The sequence below is a fragment of the Pelodiscus sinensis genome, chromosome 4, assembly GCF_049634645.1.
Source record: "Pelodiscus sinensis isolate JC-2024 chromosome 4, ASM4963464v1, whole genome shotgun sequence".
Classification (NCBI taxonomy): Eukaryota; Metazoa; Chordata; order Testudines; family Trionychidae; genus Pelodiscus; species Pelodiscus sinensis.
In genome coordinates, this window is record NC_134714.1 from 16,365,011 (window position 1) to 16,379,014 (window position 14,004).

Consider the following 14,004-nt stretch of genomic DNA (forward strand, 5'->3'; position numbering starts at 1 on the left):
GGTGGTGGACCAATATGAATAAAGAATAGCGCAGACTGTGATGGCATACTTAAATATATGTCTGCACTGTAGCTTAGTTACTGCCTGCTGGCATGTCCCTCAATCTGGCAGACGGTGTCTCTGAAACAGCTGCTTGCCTTCTTTCTCAGACACCCAGCAAGGTGTAACAATGACAGCTGTTCCCTTAGGGGGAGCTGCTTCAGAAGGGTATTTAGGTCTGGAGGGACTTGCTCTGGAAGGACAAGCCTTAGGCTGTGCACATGCCAATCCACACAGGCATGAGCACCATCTGGTATGAGGTGACTGCTCTGAAGAAGGGGGCAAGGACAAGCAAGGCGTATAGTTTTGTTCTTAGCCTAATAGACTAGTATTTAGTCATCCTTTTCCCATAGGGTTGCTAATTTTGCTTGGACATATTCCTGGAGATCTAGTCATGTGACCATCTTTCGTTAATGAGTAATCTTTAATTTCTGGAGATGCTAGGCCAATCCTGAAGGGTTGGCAACCCTGTTTTCCCAGCAAACTCAGTCATGTCTGCAAGATCTACAGTATGGACTAACGTTTTTTATTAAATAATGTATCACTGATGCAAATGGTGGTAATTACCTAAGCAATCTCGAAACTCTGTGAGGCATATCAGAAAAACCAATCTGCCTCTTGTTGCCGGAAGGAGTGGGAAAGGGGCTGTCAGCTGCTTTGAGGAACTTTCTGCCTGACATAAAGGACTCAGCCATGTCAGATGCCATAAAGTGTCTTGTAGACAATTGTTTTATCTGTGGCTCCAGGTATTTGCAGGAGACAGCTGACAATTAGACCTTTTTGTTTTCTTTTTCATGGTTGATAGCCAAATGTTTTTTTTAAAATTTTTGGGATGCGCGCGCGCGTGTGTGTGTGCGTAACGTTAAATATACTAGCCTTATCATGTCCTGAATTTTTAAATGAAGAGAAAACTGTCTTGAACACTGTAATATCATAGAGAAGAGCTTTTGGTGCTTATTTTAAAAAACTCTGAAAGAAAATCACCTTCTTTCTCCTGAAGCTACAAATTGTAAGAACTGTTGTACAGCCTTTGCAAAGGAAAGACAATCCCAGAGTTGGATTCATAAATGTTTGTGCAGGCACTGTGTGATTTCTACTGCAAAACTTTTTTTCTGTGTGCTTCCTTGAATCCGTTTTCCCCAGGGCTGAGCAAATAGGATGGAATCTGTTTTGAGTTCTAGATGCTGAATACCAGAAGCCAGTCTGTGAATGAACCACAGGCTGAGAAGTGTTTGTGTTTCAAAAAAAATTGATCAAATAATTCTGAAGAAGGAACTTGCTCATAGAAATGATTTTTCTGTGGACATTTTGTGAGCTTGAAAAAAAATACCCAACTAAACAGATCAAGAAACAATATAAAGGAGTGATAATTTGCATGCATACTGTATAGCTACTATTTATGGCTTGAAATATAAATAATAGCATACGTGCAAAAGTGACGAGGACTCCTGTGGCACCTTATAGACTAACAGATTTATTGGAGCATAAGCTTTTGTGGGCAAAGACCCGCTTCGTCAGATGCAATATCTATAAGGTGTCACAGGACTCCTCATCGCTTTTGCAGATTCAGACTAACACGGCTACCCTTCTGATACTTAATAGTATACATGAGACACTCATGATATTGGCTGGATTCTCAGCAGTAATGGAGAGCAGCAGCTGCAAAAAGCTGTTCTCTGATTCAGAACTATCCAGCTCCAGTGCAAATTAGAGTTGCATGGGGCAGCCCTGATTCGTACAACTGATTTGTACAAACCCAGTGCAGCAGAGAGCTGATCTGCCACATCCCCTTCTCACAGATGATCTGCTCCAGACATCCCAATGGGTGTCCTCTTATGCCAGAGGAAGGGGACACAGGTTTCTCTATGCAGAGACAATTCTCCACTCTCCATTTCCACAATAGGGAAACCTGTCTCGTTGTGTCAATGAGGCCCAGTAAGCAGTGCAGCGATCGGAGTAGATGGTAAGGGATGAATATGGGACTTTGAGTCTTTTGTTGCATCGGGCTGTTCGAAAGCCCTGACCATTCACAACTGCACTTGAAAAATGTTCTCAGGAAAGCTGAAGAGTTGAAGGCACTAGACTGACTGTGATGAACTAGGAAAATCCTGGCTAGTTGATCCATGAGGCTGAAAACCCAGAACTTGCTCTAGACCACATCCCTAATTAGTGTATCAAAAGCCCTGTCACAGCAGTTCCCTAGCAGCCCAGTAATGGCTGGAGTAATTAAAGAATTGGGTACAAGAGATACCAGTCCTTGTTGGAAAGCTATGGGGATTGCATTAGAAGGAATTTTTGCTGTCCCAGTATGTTGAGAAAAATACTTAACAGTAATTGTTCTAAAATTAAAAAAATGAAATGCATTGACATGTAACATCCCTCCTCAGCTCCTTACATGCTTGGTCCCTATGAAGAAAGAATGAGATCTGGTAGTGACAAAGTGACCTCTGGGAATGTCTGGAGAGGCTTGCTTCCATCAAAGGAGCAGAATGGAAACGTAAGGAGGCTGTTTTCCTTGGTCCTTTGCCAACTGAATAACCATTTGGGAGGACAGTGGAATGGCAATGGGCGATCTAGCAACCTTTGAAGTACAGTCCCAGCATATATTTTGTGTGTTTGCATTTGTGGGCCTGCTCCTACCACCTTGACTCGCTTGAGACTGCAGTAGTGTATATGAGCTGTGTGTGAGTGAAGACTGCAAATTCTGTATTTGTCTGTGTCTATCTTACCATTCCAATGAGTCATCCAGGGCTTGATTGGAGGTCCTGTTTTTTTGAGATGCTTATGTAATATTTGGTGCTTTTAAGACTGCATTGAAAACAATTACAGGTGGAGATTTTCATTCATTTTCAAAGGGAATTAAGCATCACATTCCTTAATCACAGCTCAGGTGAAATCCGGAGGTCTTTAATTGGCAAAATTTGCACTGAAAGAAATGGGTGTTTTGAGCAAAGTGTAAGCAAGACCTAGGTTAAGTTTACTGCAGGTATGGTATGTGGACGTTGCACACAATTTATAAACATCATGTACTCTACAATCTGTCATAATGGCATTGTATACTAGTGGTGCCCCTCTAATTAATACACTGTAATAAACTCTTAGTGTGTAATGATTAGAAGAAATCATGCATAAAGAAATCACTAGCAAATAATCACATTGGCAAAATTATAACTCAGGAATATTGTGGTTTCATTTATTTTCTGTTGGTTTAATCACCACTAATAATTCAGTCTGGGATAATTAATCTTTGCTGATCAAAGTACAGGAAAGAACTTAAGTACTATAACAGCATCATAATCAGAAGAGGTGCTGATGGAGCAGAATTATTCAAAATGCTCACTTCTGTGGAGAGTTGTGAAGATGGTCTGATAGGCACACAATCAATCAGCGCATGTTTATTATCATCAGATGGTAGCTACAGCTCAGGCTTCATGGTGACAGAACCCTATAAGTACCAAGATAGACAGATGTTAATAACTAGGACCAGCTCGCAGGAAAAAAAATGTTGGAGGAGAGAGCCGGGGAAAAAGTTTCCCACCTGATTTCCTTAGAATTGTTCCATCAGTGGGAGGGGACATGGTTTTTCTGCACAAAAGGAATGGGGGAATCCCATTCCCAAGCCCTGTGGGTTACCCATGAGCTTTGAAAGGCACTGACTATCAGCATGCAGGCTCTGTTCTTATGCAGGGGTTTCCTGATACTTTCCCTGTTATGGTTTCTCCTAACAGCTGCTGCCCATGGCGTCTTACCTCTTAAAGGGCTTGGGGGTGGATGGTTTGTAGCACACAGTAAGCTCTAGTCAGGCGTTAGTTTAACTTGAAATCAAGTGAGGATGAGAATTAGGATTCAGCTGTACTCAGAATACAGTTGGACTGTAGATAACATGTCACTCTTGGTACTCTGTCTACCCTTTCCCTCATTCCTCTGTTGTTAGGAGTACAGGAACAAGGTGTTTGCACTTGTCTGCTTGACCAGATGGGCTAAATATTGTGTATATAATAGGTATGTATTGGAGTTAACAAAGCTACACTGCAGTAGTGGAGGTTATGAAGATGACTGATTGAAAAGCCTTGCAAGCCTGATTAGTTTGGGTTCATTTATTTTAAGCTTTCAGCTAAGCACTATTTGAGGAACTTTGATCTGAATGTGGTGTCTGTTTTCAAAGGGCCAATAAACCTTTTCACATCTGAATATTGTATTTAAAATACCTTTGATAGTCCCTGCTATTGATTCTGCTGCTGAACATCAGCCATATTTACACACCCACACCCACCCACAGTATTTATAATGATCAACAGCATTGGAGTACAATGAATTAAAGGCAGAGCTCCATCAATTCTTCCGCTGCTAAAACATTTCCATGGTGGGTTTGCCTTTATTATCTAGAATAAAGAATATATTCAGAAAACACCAAATATCTGGCAGTAAGCCAGAGGCATTGGCTATAGGTCAATTAGCACAAGAGGGACCAAAGCTGCCCCCATCTCTCCCCTCCCCCAAAACAAGGCTTCTGGAAATAGACAGACATGAATGAGAAATATTTTTAACATGCACTTTAACTTATTAGTTTGATCCAAGTGGTTGCCTCTTACTCCTCTTGGCTGGAAATGGAGTCTTGTGTTACTTGGCTAGGTTTGCTGTCTTCAATCATTCGTTCCCCACTTCAGTTGTAGGACTAGTACAATATTGCATTTGTTGTCTCTTTCATCTTTAGGACCATTTTGTTCAGTTTAGAACAGATAAAATGAGGGCTCAGTAGTAGTCACAAAGATAGGCTGCTTTCTTCTAATCCTTCAGCTCTCCCTCGATAAACAATTTTAATTAGAAAAGAGGATTTAAGACTTCACATTCCAAGGCTTGCTACAGTCAAACTGATAATGAAAAAGGATATATTTAGATGGCTAAAAATCACTTCTAATGATAACTTTTGATATTTAAAAGTGCTAGGTTGCTCTCAGTATCACATGCTATAGCTCTACTCTTGTGTATTAAGAAGAAGATGATTTTAGTCCTTAAATCTAAACATGACCCCATAAAGCCTTGAACACTGAAAATAATGCAAGTTTTACTAGTCTGCTTGAACAATTGGGACTGTCCCAATCCTCATGTAATGACTTCAGTTTACACTAGCTGAGGCTCTGGCTGTATAATTTTGTCCCCACTGACATGGAGCATTGATGTGACAGGTGCCATGTTAGCCAACATCAGGGATTCAACCACAGACTTAGAAGCTGAACTCATATGAATGTTTTATAGCTTGAGATAAGGAGCCAGAGTTGTAACGGATTTGCATTTTCTGTCAGTCAGAAACATGGGGAGGTGTAACACATGCCAATCAGTGGATCACATGCTTCATCTACACAGGAGGTAGTTCAGGTGTCCACTTATGTGACACAAAGCTGCTAAGAAAATGGTTTTATTTTCTCTTGGAGAAAATGTCAGTGAAAATAGATTAAGTTCTTTTTTTGTTAAAAAAAAATTGCACAGCAAATTTTGACTGGTGAAAAACTGAAAACCAGTATTTTCCCTTAGGAAAATCAAAATGAGATTTTATTTTGGGTTGTCACATCAATATATTTTGGTCTGTTGAACTAAGTTACAAATATTGTTTTTTGTCTGTCTGACTGAGATGTCTGAGCTGCCATGGTGGCTGTAGTTCAGGTGTCTTTTCCCATGATGCATTACACTCTTCTCTCTTCCTGTTCTGTCACACTGAACCATCCGAGTACATCTACACTGCAATGCTATTTTGGGATGCCAAAGTATCCCGCAATAGCTATTTCACATCTTCACAGCAAGCCCGTTATTTTGGGCTTGCTATTCCTACATGCCTGTAAACCTCGTTCTACGAGGAGTAAGGGACATTTTGGAATAGCACTGTATTTCAAAATTTGGTGCTGAGTATCATAGAATCATAGTATCCTAGAATCCTAGGGCTGAAAGAGGCCTCAGGAGGTTATTGAGTCCAGCCCCCTGCCCAAACAGGACCAACCCTAACTAAATCATTCCAGCCAGGACTTTGTCAATCCAGGACTTAAAAACCTCTACGGATGGAGATTCCACCACCTCCCTAGGTAACCCATTCCACTCCATCACCACCCTCCTAGTGAAATAGTTTTTCCTAATATCCAACCTAGACCTCCCCCACTTGTTGGTGTAGACAGGACCAAATGACAAAATAAGCTATTTTGAAATATCATCGAAATAAGATATGCCCTTTGCAAAGCTCAAATTGTGTATCTTATTTTGAGTTATGGTGCAGTGTAGATGCACCCTCAGAGTCACATAGCTGTGGTGCATTGTAGGAGAGTTAATCCAGCTGGGAAATCTGGTCCATAGAGGAGAATGGGGATACAAGGTATGCATGGTACAGCTCTGATTGCATCGTGGTGACTCAGGAGTGCATGCTTATATGTGGCATCCAGAAATATCATTTATGCTGTCATGTGCCGAAAGTGTCCGTCTGCTTTGTACATTGGGCAAACGTCTCAGACACTTTGCCAAAGGATCAATGCCCACAAAACAGATATTAGACAGGATCACAAAGAAAAAACAGTTTCTTGCCATTTCAACCAGAAAAGACACTGTCTCAACGACTTAATTACATGCATCCTGCTTCAAAAGCATTTTAAATCTGCACTCGAAAGGGAATCCTCTGAATTGTCATTCATGCTAAAATTTGACACTCTACGTGTCGGTCTCAACAAAGACCCCAACTACCTTACCCATTACAAAGATAGCTTCCCCAATTATCACCTCTAATACCATTAGCTCACAGACTTTTACCTTTCCCCACCTCTAATACCATTAGCTCACAGACACTTACCTTCCCCCCCCCCCCGCATCCCCCTTCTGTTCTGAAATGTGATTTGTCCTTTTCATATGTGTTCGCTTTTTTTTAAATTGCATCCTTTGGTATATATGGTTGTGACTATTTTCTTCCACTATTTGATGTGAGGAAGTGGGTCTGGCCCACGAAAGCTCATCATCTAATAAACCATCTTGTTAGTCTTTAAAGTGCTACATAGTCCTGTATTTTGTTTCTGCTTATATGTGGCAATGCTTCTATTCAAGAATTCAAAATATTTCATTTTGATTGTATATGTTAGGGTGTTTTTTGATACTTACTAAATGGAAGTTTTAGTTTTTTGTCCAAAACTCAAAAACATTTCAGTTTTTGGGTGTTTAATGTTTTGATGAAGAGCTGATATTTTTTTTTCCACAGAAACAAGATGCTTTTCAAAACAAACCAACCCCCAACCCCTTAATTTAAAACCTAATTTTTAGTCAAAAAATTGTTTTGCCACCATCTTGGCCAAGGCACCAAGGATTGACTTGAATCTACAGAACCAAAACCAAGACTTTACAGCTTGAGCTAACTGGTGTCACATGTCCCACTCTCTCTGAGCCACAGAGATAGTGGGTCTGTTACACTGTTATCTCAAGCTATAGTCTTATATTTTCAGCTTACAGACACTTCCAGAATCTTGACTGATTCTTATTCAGGACACGGATCATCATCTTGTGTGTGGGAAAACAGAGATCTAAGGGAAGGAAATGTCTGTCTGGTTTCTTTTTGCAGTTTCTCCTGAATCCTTCCTGTGGAGGGAAACCCTCTTCACCTGACTGAAGTCTTTTGCCTCTATGGCTGTCCTGGTCCCTGGCAGTCCTCTGTCACTCAATGGAGACTGATTCCAGGGATTCTACAAGGCTGGTTGTCACTAGGACTTCATTAACGGCTGTATGACCTTTATACTTTAAGCTTCAGCTACAGCCTGTTCACATTGTGCTCCCTTAAGACTTTGCTCCACCTGTGCACATCCCATATAGACCTGGTCTATACTACAGCTGAAGATTGACTTAAGATACGCAATTGCAGCTGTGTTAATTACTGTATGTAGCTGGAGTCCATGTATTTTAAATCATGTTTCCACGCTGTCTATGTAGAGGGAAGTCGATAGGAGCAAATGCTCCTATCAGCTTCCTTTATTCCTTGTTAGGAGTACGCACCCTCTGAGTTGATTTAGTTGGTCTATTGACTGCAGCAGCATCGATCTTCTGCGTAGTGTAGACATGGCCTCTGGGAAGCTTGTACACTCTGGCTGTAGCTGTATGGCAGCTCAGATTAGCTATTGTACAGCATTCTCCTCTCTTTCCCCATCCCCTATTCTGGGGGTTGCTTCATTTACTCAGGTGGTACAGAATCCTTCCAGCAGCTCTCATCTGCCCCTCCCATGCCAGGGGTACCCCTTTTACAACTCCTTTATACTGTGGGAGTGAAAGGGAGAGTCCAGCCCAAGACTTATAGGGTTGGGAAGAATTGAAATATTGACTTTGCAATCAGGGTTCTTTTAAACTGTAGTTTCCTGTATGGAAGGGCTTCTATTAGTTTCAATTGACTTGTACTCCATCTGGAAAACTGCAAACTGTGCTCAAAGAAACTGCACAGGGAATATTGGCCCTAGAATAATTCCTCCTCTGAGGGAGCACAAGGTCATGGAGCACTGGAAGGGCAGGCATGGGAGGGTAGAATAAATGTCAGAGTTATGTTTCTGCCATAGATTATTGCTGTTCTGTGTCTCTAGGTCAGGGGTTCTCAGACTTCATTGCACTGTGACCTCCTGCCGACAACACAAAAATACTACATGACTGCAGGAGAGGGACCAAAGCCTGAACCCAATTGAGCCGTGTCTCCCTAGGTGGGAGACCAGAGCTCCAAGGGCTTCATCCTAGGTGTGGGGTCTGTAACCTGAGCCCCTCTGCTCTTGGTTGAAGCTGAAGGCTGGGTCCCACGCAGTAGATCTCAGGCTTCAGGTTTGGCCTGGACTCATGGGGTTTGGGCTTAATTCCCAGATCCCAGCCAGTTTAACACCAGCCCTACTGACCCCTTAAAATAGGTCTGTGACCCACTTTGGGATCCAGGCCAATCTTCCTTCTAATCTTTTTCCTCCATGTGTGGAATAATTTTATATACACCAAGGCATGTGCAGATGTGCACCACCAGGAGAAACCAAACACCGAGCTGTGGGCGCTCTGCTAATCTGATGGGTGGCAATGGAATCTCTCGTGAGTGGCTGCACAAGCACGCAGCTTACAGGGAACACTGGTCCAGACCCACAGTTTGAGAGCTGCTGCTCTCGGTGCTTCTGCAGCTCCCATCCCCTTGATACCTGAATATCTACAGAGAGGTTTTTTTGTAGCTCTTTATAATACTTTAGCATTTCTGTCCCATTTTCATGCATTACCTAAGGGCCATGGGCACTAATCACCACAAGCCAGATCCTCAGCTGATGCACGTAGACATAAGTAAACTGATTTCAATTTTTTATGCCAGCTGAAGGTCTGCCCCCAAATTCATAACGGAAAGAGTCACCCCTATATTGTGCTGAAGGCTTGTGCAGAGACAAAGAAAGCCCAAGCTACTTGATGAATTGATACACAACAGGCTATTTGCACCATCAGGACTGGAGGGGAGACAAGCCAGCCCACTCAGCTGGGAAATTGAGCAGGCAGAAATATGTGCAAGACTCATTCTGTTGTTCCTTGTTGAAGTTCCTAGGGACATTTGCCAGGCAGGAATGTGCAGTGTGGTGAGATTCCCTGTAATTCCGTGGGGGAGGGAAGGGGCAAGTCGAGGACCTTACCCCTGATTAGAAGCTTTGTATTTCTTTGGTTTTGTCATGGTGTTTCTGGCACAGCTGCAAATAAATCAGTTTGCTTCAGTTCATTTATTTTAAAAACAGAAGCAAGTTGAAGGGATTTGGGTTTTAGACACAAAATATGACCTATTTCAACTTCAAAATGGCTTGCTTTGGCGGGGAAATCTTTTGGGAGGTGCAAAAAACCCCAGAAGTGACAGTGCTGGTGCAACTTGGAAACATCTGAAGTAGAACGATGAAATAGGGTGTTTTGAAGCAGGCTGGGCAGGCAACTGGGTCCTTTGCTAACCAGCTCCACCAGTCATTAACCCATACAGAGCAGGGATGCAGGAGCTGCAGATGCTAGTCTAGCCTGAGGGTTGCAGAGGAAGAGGTCTTCCCCAGCTCACCTCCGTGCAGCCTGCCTGACTAGATTTTTCTGGATTTTTTCCTTTATGCAGTTGGAATTGGGGATTTTGCATGGCCTGTGGTGGAGTTAATTGAACACTGCCTTGCCAGCCACTTGTGGGAAATACCTATCAGAATTCCAAAATATGAAAGGGAAAGTGTTTGTGCTCATAGCTTCCACTGAGCGCTCACGTGGCATATCTGATATAAAATTCCTTGCAGGTCTGTAATAGTGGTATCAATAATCTAAATGGTAACCCAGATGCCAAACAGTGTCACAAAGCCCACAGTCCTTGTTCCCCTATGCACTCAAAGCAGGGCTTGCTATAGCTAAGAACAGAAGTGTTAGTATTCAGTGGCTAATTTGAACAGCTCTTGGGTCCCAAATGCTAACGAGACTAAAAGAGACGCTGTTCAGGACTCTGAACAAAGTTGTTGTTCAGACCTATATGTCTACAATACTTGCTCCTTTAGGAACTGAAAAACTGGCCACAATAGAAAATGGCTCTACAATGGCTTTTAGCCTCTCGACATAAATCCCAGAGCTGACATCATCAGCAATTATGGTGCACAAACAAAAACACTCTGACATAAGAAGGTAAATTATGCATTAGTTGGATAGTAGATGTAGCTGGCACTTTATGAAACATAGGAATAGCAAGACTGGATCAGACTCAGGGTCTCAACTACTCCAGCACCAGAAGATTTGGAGGAAAGTATAAAAAGCTCCTATTAGGCAGATTTGGGGTAATCTGCACGCACATAGGTATTATCCCAGTCTCTAACACTCTGGGTGCATCTACATTGGCAAGATTTTGCGCAAAAGCAACAAAAACTCGCCAGCTGTCTACACTGGCCGCGAGAATTTGTGCAAGAGCACTGACGTTCCAGTGTAAGAATTGAGTGCTTCTTGCGCAAATACTTGGACACTCCTGCTCAGGGATAAGCCCTCTTGCGCAAGAATACTTGCGCAAGAGGGCCAGTGTAGACAGGCACCTTAATTTCTTGCGCAAGAAAGCCCGATGGCTAAAATGGCCATCGGAGCTTTCTTGTGCAAAAGCGCGTCTATACTGGGCGTGGATGCTTTCACACTGATAGGACGCTGAATCACATTTAAAGGCCGGTTGGAACCAGTTCTGGCAGGACATCAGGTTAGGAGTTACTTTGTGTGGCTGCTGCCTGAGGCTATCTGAGGCCTGTGCTTAAAGGGACTCCCTCTTCCCCCCCCCCCCCCCCCCCCCGACAGCCGGTTCTCAGCTTTCCCTGCTTGCTTTCCTACCTCAAGGGATACAGCAAAGCATTTTTTTTCCTCTGTGAGCTCTGGTTGCCCTCAGTCAGGACTCCACAGCACTCTGCAACATGGAGCAGGAGCCGTCCCTGGGCACTCTGGTGCTTCTCCAGGATGCATTGTTGTGAGCCTGACCGCATGTTCTGCAGGCAGTAACAGTCTCCCTGGTGTGCCCCACTGGGGGCTTGTGCCTCATTCCTTCCTCACGTCCTTCCACTTGCCTCCCCCCCTTCCTGCTGTACAATAAAAGACACATGTTCATTACAACAAAGCCTCTTTATTGAACAAAACTGGGGTGGGGGGGAGAATGAAATTGAGGTGAGACCGGGGAAAGAAGGTGGGAGAGGGGAGGTGGGAGGGTAAGAGAGGGAAACCTGGGAGGAGGGAGCTGGCAGGGGGAGGCAAGGGAAGGAAGGAGGAGGAGAAGCTCAGGGTTGGAGGGTCTCGCTGGCCCAACTGTCTCCCAGCACCGTGAGTGCAGGGACCTTGGCATCCTTGGGGGTGTGGGGAGGGTGGGGAGGAAGAATCAGGAGGGAGAAAAGGAGTGAGAGGAGGAGCGGTAGCTGGGGAGGCAGCAGGGGCTGGAGCAGCAGGAGGCAGCAAGCTCTGCCCCAGGGTCGATGACCACCTGGGGGGCACGGACCGTCCTGTGGCCCTGACATACTCCTGCCGCAGCTACTTTATTTTCAAGCGAACCTGCTCCTGGGTTCGCATGAGGTCTTTGGTGGCCAGGCTGGCAGCCATCCGCCTGTAGACGGTTGCGTTCCTCTGTTTAGTGCGGAGATCATGGACGTTGGAGGCATCCCCCCGCCCCAAACCTGAATTAGGTCCCTGATCTCTGCCCTGGACCAGGAAGGCATCTGCCTTTTCCAAACCTGGCAGGCTCCTGGGAGCTGGCAGACTGGTCCTGGGGAGCGGTGGAGGGCTGGCTGGCACTGGCTGGCTGGCTCATGCTGAGGCCAATGGGTCAGGTGCAGCGACTGCTGGCTCTGGGCTGGCAGGCTTGGAGCTGGCACAGGCACTGTGGCCAGAGTCTACCCCTTTAAGAGTTCTGGGGAAGGAGGGAGGGAGAGGAGTTTTCTTGGTTGTGCCCAGAGTAGCAACCAGGACACCCTGGGAAGGGCTGGCGGCCCCCTATTTCAAAATAAGCATCTACCCAGCGCTAATTTCGAAATTGGCGCTATTCCTCGTGGAATGAGGTTTACCAAATTCAAAATAAGCCTTCTGCTATTTCGATTTAATTTTGAAATAGCGGTTTGGCTGTGTAGACGCTAGTAAAGTTATTTCGAAATAACTTTGCTGTGTAGACATACCCAAAGAGATCATGATTCTAAGAGGGATCATAAACGCTGCAGCTAGGGGCCACCCCAGGTAAGGATCTAGTGGGGAGGCAGGCGCCTGCTTTCCCTGCATACTCATTTATCACCTGATAGATTTGGAGAGGTGTAACTAGGCAGGGCTTCTCTCCAGCCCCCAAAGATACCCTGTCACCCCCACAGTCTCCCTTAGGTAGGATAATTGTCCAAATTTAAAGAAACAAACAACCCAGACTGTTCCTCAGCTTACCCTTTATGCTTTAGTTTCTCACTGCCTCTCCTGCCCAGGGACTAGTGGCATAGGCACATATACTTCCTGCAGTTCTGTAGCCTTCTTGCAAGCATTCCATCTTCACCAGGTCTCTCTCACACACTTTATAGCCAGTGATACAGAGATGATCACTTAATTGGCAAGGGGCACTGTACTTACTTCAGTGACCGGGACCAGCCATCCTCTGACAAGAGGTTAATTGGAGTACTGATATAAGGCAAATTTTAGTCCTAATTGCTAGGGTCCTATGGACGATTGACTTTTCAAGGACTCAGTTGTGCATGGTTTAATCCCATTAGCATTTGATTGTAGCCAGTCCCGTGGGGGTGTGTTGTGGTGGGATCAGAGCACAAGGAAACATTTTCTCCGAACTTGTGTAGCTATATAAGGGTGAGTCCCAATCTCTGTCCTTGCACTCCAGGTCTGCACCCAGGCACTTGATACCCTAATGTGGTGGAGCCATTGCTCATGGATGCCTGCCATGTAATCAGAGGTACTGCAGGGGAGAAGCCACGTTGAATCTTGCTGCGACCCCTATAACACTTGTTTAGGGGGCTGTGCTCCCAGGAACCATACAGACTGAATCTGCCTTTACATCTCACATCCCCTGTGTGTGCTCTGGCTGGAAAAGCCAGAGGAAAGCTTTTCCTCATAAGCAGCAGCACGAGTTTTTGCGTTAAAGTATTTGCGCAAGAGAGCGTCTACACTGGCATGTGCCTTTGCGCAAGAGCATCCGTGCCAGTGTAGACGCTCTCTTGTGCAAGAAAGCTCCAATGGCCATTTTAGCCATCGGGCTTTCTTGCGCAAGAAATTCATGTTGCCTGTCTACACTGGTCTCTTGCGCAAGAACAGTTGCGCAAGAGGGCTTATTCCTGAGCGGGAGCATCATAGTTCTTGCGCAAGAAGCACTGATTTCTTACATTAGAATGTCAGTGTTCTTGTGCAAGAACTAGCAGCCAGTGTAGACAGGTGGCAAGTTTTTGTGCAAAAGCAGTCACTTTTGCGCAAAATCTTGCCAATGTAGACACAGCCTATGGATTCACT